Genomic DNA, 7,440 nt, shown 5'->3' with positions numbered 1-7,440 from the left:
GAATGACACTGAATATTCCTCCCTTTCACAGTAAACTCCACATGTCCAGCCCATCTCCTTGATGATTCTTGAATCCCTTGGGTAGTAAATGAAAGCTTCAAAGGAGGCCAAGAACTCTTGGGACTCTTGCTCATAAGCGATTTCTCTCATCTCCAAAAGTGACTCAACACCCATGTTCCCAAGCAAAGTCTTGACATCTTCATAGAGGCCAATCTTCTTCAGAAAGTCCAAATCAGGGAATCTCCCTTGCTGGATCTCTATCTGCTGAAACTTAGCCAGATAATCAGGTGTTTCTGGTTCAGTTTTCTTGAACTTCTTTGATCCCTCTTCATTGGTGCCTTGGGAACCACCAGCTGAGCTGCCGGAGTCACTTTCAGTCTGTTCACTCTCAGATACCACAGCCAACTGTTTCCCCTTTTTCTTGGAACCAGAAGCAACCACCAAAGCTCTTCCTTCAGGCCTTGTCCTTTTTGGCGCTGGATCACACTTTCCTTGCTTTGTAGTATTCTTTGCACCTTGACCTTTGTTTCTTTGCTTTGAAGTTCCTGAGACCAAACCTTTGCCTTTTGATGCAGGGCCCTTCTTCTTGGCCAAAGAGTTGGTTCTTTCAGTCATCTTGGGATTAAGATGCAACAAGTTCGAAATGCAATCAGGATGATGTTAACAACTCAAAAACGAGCTCAGAGCACTTTGAATCAACAATTTTGGTGGAGAAATGAGAGAGATATGGTGAAAACAATGGAGAGAAAAGTGAGAGATAGTTGCAAACTCGGGTTTGTAGTGAGGAAGAGAGAGTGTGGGGTAGGGTCAAGCCTCTGGACTGGTGGTCAATAGATCTATTTTGACCAGTCAAGGCTTTGACCCATCCTTTTCTCATTGACCGGCCTCCTTTCTCTCTTTTGTGCGTCCGGGAACTGTCGGGATCGAGCTGTGTGACCGTCTCGGTGTAGAACCGGAAAAAATTTCGTGCGGCCTGGTCATCCTCTGCTCTGACCCGCACAACCATCCCGCAGCTTTTGTTACTTAGGCATTCTGGCCGTTCTCTTCATGCTGCGGCCTGGTCATCCTCTGCTCTGACCCGCACAACCATCCCGCAGGTTTTGGGACTTAAACTCTTTGGGTTTCCTTCCTTTCTGTGCGGCCTGGCCATCGTTCTTCTGACCCGCACAACCATCTCGGAGTAAATTCCGAGTCTTTCTGCGGCCTGGCCATCTTTCTTCTGACCCGCACTCCTATCCCGCAGCTTCTGGGACTTAGGCATTTTGGGTTTCCCTTCTTTCTGTGCGGCCTGGCCATCGTTCTTCTGAGCCGCATAACCATCCCGCAGTAAATTCCGAACGATCGTGCGACTTAGACTCCTTGGGTTTCAGGCCGCAGCACCAGGTCGCACGGTTTAACACTTAGAACCCTCGGCCTTCTTCTTTTTGGTGCGGCTCAGCGTCTACGCTCCTAGGTCGCACGCCCAGGCCGGAGTAAATTCCGAATAGTCGTGCGGCCTAGCTCCCCCTCTTCTGACCCGCGCACCCATCCCGCAGTAGATGGGACTTAAACGTTTCGGGCCTTCTTCTTTCTGTGCGGCTCGGCCTTCCTCTTTCCAGGTCGCACGCCCAGGCCGGAGTAAATTCCGAACCTTGCTGCGGCCTGGGCTCTTCTCTTCTGACCCGCACTCCTAGGCCGCAGCTTTTGGGACTTAAACGTTTTTCTGGCCTTAAACACTTCTCTCAGCTCTCTCACATGCTTCTTTCCATTCATCACTGAGCTATGTCCTCCAAAGATCACTTAGTACCTGAGACCAACTCACAAAACCCATCAGAAAGTTCTAAAACATAAAAGAAAAGAGAAGAAATCAGAAGAACTATGTACAAAGATAAGCTTGGGGTGTCTCCCAAGAGCACTTTGTTTAAAGTCTCTAAGTTTGACTTTGGGAACCTGGTTAACAGGCTGGTGGATCAAGAAGAGGAACTGATGTAGCTTCCTCTTTCCCTTGTGAAACTAAGTAATGCTTGACTCTCTGTCCATTCACCACAAATTCCTGACCATTTTTCCCTTCCAAGACAATGGCACCATAAGGCCTCACTTCAAGAACTTTGAAAGGTCCAGACCACCTAGACTTAAGCTTTCCTGGAAACAACTTAAGTCTGGAGTTGAAAAGCAAGACCAAATCACCACACTTGAACTCTCTCTTTAAAATCTTTTGGTCATGCAGGACTTTGGTCTTCTCCTTATAGATCTTTGAGCTTTCAAAAGCCTCAAGCCTAATCTCCTCAAGCTCATGGAGTTGCATGATTCTTTTCTCCTGAGCTGTCTTGATATCAAAGTTTAGAAACTTCACAGCCCACATAGCTTTGTACTCCAACTCCACAGGAAGGTGGCAGCTCTTCCCATATAGCAGACTGAATGGTGATGTTCCAATTGGAGTTTTAAAGGCAGTCCTGTAAGCCCATAATGCATCATCCAGCCTTTTGCTCCAATCTTTTCTGGTTGAGCTGACAGTCCTTTCCAGAATGGCCTTGATTTGTCTATTAGATACCTCCACTTGGCCACTAGTTTGGGGATGATATGGAGTAGCTATCTTGTGTTTAACTCCATGCTTTCTCAATAAACCTTCCAGAGTCTTGTTCAAAAAGTGGGATCCTCCATCAGAAATGACAACCCTTGGAACTCCAAACCTTGGAAATATGATGCTCTTAAACAGCTTGACTACAACCTTGGAGTCATTGGTAGGGGAAGCAATGGCCTCAACCCATTTGGACACATAGTCCACAGCAACAAGTATGTATTGATTTCCAAAGGATGAAATAAAAGGTCCCATAAAGTCAATCCCCCAACAATCAAAGATCTCCACTTCTAGAATGGGGTTCTGAGGCATCTCACTTCTTTTAGATATATTTCCATGCCTCTGACAGGCATCACAAGCTGAAACCACCAATTGGGCATCTTTGAACATTGTAGGCCACCAGAACCCACTTTGAAGAACCTTTGCTACAGTTTTGAATGCCCCCATGTGACCTCCAAAAGCAGAACCATGACATTCCTGCAACACAGGTTGCATCTCCTCTTCAGCAAGACATCTTCTGTATAACTGATCCTTGTTCAGAACATAGAGGTAGGGCTCATCCCAATAGTATCTCTGGACATCTCTGAAGAATTTTTTTCTCTTGTAAGCATCCAATTCAGGGGGCTCCACCCCACATGCAAGATAGTTCACCACATCTGCAAACCAAGGCATCCTCCTTTCTTGAATGCTCTCTACTTCCTCAAACTCCAAGTATGAATGGAGCACCATCAGAGACTCTTCAGGCAAAGCATCATCTATGGGGACTTTTTCTTCAATCCTCAGCCTTGAGAGATGGTCTGCAGCACCATTCTCAATCCCCTTTTTATCAAGCACCTCCATATCAAACTCTTGGAGCAATAGAACCCATCTCAACAGCCTTGGTTTGGCATCTTTCTTGGTCATCAAGTACCTGAGGGCTGCATGATCAGTATACACAATGACCTTTGATCCCACCAGGTAGCTTCTGAACTTATCAAAGGCAAAAACTATTGCCAGCATTTCCTTTTCAGTTGTAGCATACTTCTCTTGGGCAGAGTCAAGTGTTCTACTGGCATAGTAGATCACATGCAACTTCTTGTCTTTCTTTTGTCCAAGTACTACTCCAACAGCAAAGTCAGAAGCATCTGTCATGACCTCAAAAGGTAGGGACCAGTCTGGTGCCTGAACTATTGGTGCACTAACCAATGCCTCCTTGATCAACTTAAAGGCTTCTTCACATTCAACATCAAAGATGAAATCCACCTCCTTGCACAACAGTCTTGTTAAGGGCCTGGCAATCCTTGAGAAGTCCTTTATGAATCTTCTATAAAACCCTGCATGACCCAGGAAGCTCCTTATCCCTTTAACTGAAGTGGGGGTTTGCAGATTCACCATAACCTCCACCTTTGCCTTATCAACCTCAATGCCCTTTTCAGAGATCTTGTGCCCAAGAACTATCCCTTCTTGCACCATGAAATGACACTTCTCCCAGTTCAGCACCAAGCTGTGTTGCTCACATCTCTCCAACACCTGTGTCAAATTAGAGAGACAATCCGAGAAGGAGGAGCCATAGGCACTAAAGTCATCCATGAACACCTCAACTTTCTCTTCAATAATGTCAGAGAAAATGTGCATCATACACCTTTGAAAAGTAGCCGGTGCATTACATAAACCGAAAGGCATTCTCCTATAAGCATAAGTGCCATAAGGGCATGTGAATGTTGTTTTCTCTTGATCTCTTGGATCTATGGGAATTTGGAAAAATCCAGAGTACCCATCGAGAAAACAAAAATAAGGATGATTAGCTAACCTTTCAAGCATTTGATCAATGAATGGTAAAGGAAAATGATCTTTTCTAGAAGCAGAATTCAATTTCCTATAGTCAATGCACATGCGGTGGCCAGTTATGGTTCTTTGAGCTATGAGTTCATCCTTATCGTTTTTCACCACTGTGATCCCACCTTTCTTGGGCACAACATGAACAGGAGATACCCATCTTGAGTCAGAGATTGGGTAAATTATCCCTGCCTCAAGAAGCTTTAGTATCTCCTTCTTAACCACTTCCCTAAGGTTGGGGTTAAGTCTACGTTGGTGCTCAATAGAGGACATAGATTGGTCCTCTAGGTGGATCCTATGGGTGCAGATGTCAGGAGAGATCCCTCTAATATCAGCCAAAGAATACCCTATGGCTCTCCTGAACTTTCTTATTTCATTCAGCAATGCACTCTCTTGGTCCTCTAATAGGCTATCATTGATGATGACAGGATATGTGGAGTTTAGTCCTAAGAAAGCATACCTGAGCCCTGTTGGTAGAGGTTTGAGCTCAACAGAGGGTGCATCAGCCTCATTCCAGTCCTGGTCCAAGCTGCTTTGGCTGGTGACTGATTCTTGGATTGCAAAAACCTCAGTGCCATTCTGTTCCAGCTCCACAAACCTTGTTTCAGGACCCAGCTCTCTTGCATTGTCCAGATACAGCTTATACCCTTCACTTGCTTCAGCCAAGAGCCCATTGTCTCCTTGTTCTTGAGTCAGAGTAGCTTGAAGAGGATCCTCTGTGTTCAGCTCCTCAAGCAACTCATCAGCCAACTGATCCATTGTCTCTACATAGAAACATTGACCTTCAATGGTGGGCTTCTTCATCATCTCATTCACATCAAACTTGAGCTTTTCAGACCCAAGTTGAAGCTCTATTATCCCACCTCTCACATCAATAATAGCTCCTGCAGTGGCTAAGAATGGTCTGCCCAAGATAAGAGGATCTACTGGCTCTTCATCCATCTCCAGCACAACAAAATCTGTTGGAACCTCAAAACCACCTATCTTGACAGGTAGATCTTCCAACATACCAACAGGCAATCTAACTGATCTATCTGCAAGGATAAGAGAAATCTTTGAAGGTTTGAAAACTCTAAAGCCCAGCTTCTGTGCTATGGAGAATGGCATCAAGCTGACTGATGCTCCTAAATCACAAAGACATCCAGAGAATAGAAGAGGTCCAATGGCACAGGGGAGTGTGAAGCTCCCTGGATCAGTTAACTTCCTTGGAATGGACTTCCTCTGAATGATAGCACTGCATTCATGACTTAGTACTACCATGCCTTGAAGCTCTTTTGTCTTGTTCAGAATAGCATCCTTCAAAAACTTCCCCATCTTTGGCATCATTAAGAATGCATCAATGAGAGGCATTGTGAGTGGTGTCTCTTTGAGTGCCTTCTCAAATACAGCTCTTGCCTTGTCCACTAGTTGCTTCTTAAATCTCCCTGGAAATGGGAGCTTGGGTTGGTATGGAGGTGGTGGCACATACTTCTTCTCTGGTTCTGGTTCCTTTGCTACCTCTTTACCCTTTTCTGACCTTGGTTTCTCAGCAACTTGATCATCCTTTAAGGCTGCCTCCCCCTCAGGTTGATCATTGTCCTCAATGATCACATTGTTGTTCTCAATACCAGGTAACTCCTTGCCACTCCTCAGTGTTATGGCCTTGGCATATTCCTTGGGGTTGGGTTCTGGTTTTCCAGGTAGGTGACCTTGGTTCCTTGAGCTTGATGCCTGGTTTTGCTTCAGTTCCTTGATTTCCTGCTGCATAGTCTGTTGACCCTGAAGTAGTTGTTGCAGAATACCAACCATATCTGTACCCATCTGTGGCTGCTGTTGAACCATTGGTGGCTGAAACTGTTGTTGAACCGGCGCCTGCTGTTGGAACTGTGGTGGACCAAACCCTGGTGGTGCCTTTGGCTGCTGTGAAGTGTAACCAGTGCCCTGAAATGGTTGCTGTTGCTGACCAAAACTCTGATTCTGACCAAATTGATTCTTGGGTTGGAATGACCCTTGAAAGTTGTGCTTGGGAACAAAGTTCTTTGGAGCTTGAGAATTGGGATAGACCTGGTCTTGTGGGTTAGCTACATTGGTGTTCCTGTAAGAGAGGTTTGGATTGGCATTACCATACTGATATCTTTGGAACCTCTGATTCCCAATGTAGTTGAGCTCCTCTTGGGTAAGACCTTCTTCACTTATGTTCTCAAAAATTTGAGAAGGTTCCTCATACTCTCCAACAAAATGCATTGGCTTCTGAGTGGTGAATTTCAGCTTGTCCAATTCACTCCTCAACTCCTTAACTTCTCTGGTGAGCCTCTGTTCTGAGCTTGAACCTTCATACCTATTTGATCTGTCATAGTCTTCACCATAAGTATCATTGCTCAATGCTAAGTTCTCCACTAGCTCTAAAGCAGCATGAATCTCTTTACCCAGAAAGTTCCCATTGGAAGCAGTATCCAGCTGGTTTCTAATCTTGGGAAGAGCTCCCCTATACAGTGTGCTGAGAAGAGAAGCCTCACTAAACCCATGGTGTGGGCATTGGTTTGTGTAGCTCCTGAATCTCTCATATGCTTCACCAAAACTTTCATTGCTGTGCTGAGTGAAGCTAGAGATTTGGTTTCTCAGTTTTGCAGTTCTTGAGGTGGAGAAGAACTTAGATAAGAAGGCTTGCTTGCATTGCTCCCAGGTTTGAATGGAGCCTCTTGGAAGATTCTTCTCCCATTGATGAGCTTTGTCACCAAGACTGAATGGGAATAGTCTTAGCTTAAAGCTGTCTTCTGAAACTCCATTAATCTTGGTCAGATCACACACCTTATCAAACTGGTCCAAGTGTTCCAAGGGATCTTCCATTGCTAACCCATGGAACTTTGAGTTCTGGACCATATTCAGCAATGATGCTTTCACTTCAAAGTTGTTGTTCTGCACAGGTGGTGCCTGAATACCAGCTCCATACTGATGAGCATTGGCCCTGTCATTTTCGCCAACATAGATTTGGGGTTGCTCATATCTTCTTTGTTGTGGTTGGAAAGGGTGGGGTTGGTGGTGCACCTGGTGTCTTTGTTGAACATTGGCCTGATGCCTCTGTTGATGAG

The 7,440-nt window shown here is 45.2% G+C and overlaps 1 non-coding gene across 1 annotated transcript; it reads left to right on the top strand.

The window, feature by feature from the left end:
- Window positions 1–6,869: 6,869 nt before the first annotated feature.
- Window positions 6,870–6,976, top strand: LOC112089375. Its single transcript, XR_002901012.1, has one exon. It is a non-coding gene; the product is annotated as a small nucleolar RNA R71 (small nucleolar RNA).
- Window positions 6,977–7,440: the final 464 nt, after the last annotated feature.

This window comes from Eutrema salsugineum, unplaced genomic scaffold (genome assembly GCF_000478725.1).
Source record: "Eutrema salsugineum unplaced genomic scaffold, Eutsalg1_0 scaffold_12, whole genome shotgun sequence".
Taxonomy (NCBI): domain Eukaryota; kingdom Viridiplantae; phylum Streptophyta; class Magnoliopsida; order Brassicales; family Brassicaceae; genus Eutrema; species Eutrema salsugineum.
The sequence above is the reverse complement of the archived record's forward strand: the minus strand, read 5'-3'. Positions and strand labels throughout refer to the sequence as shown.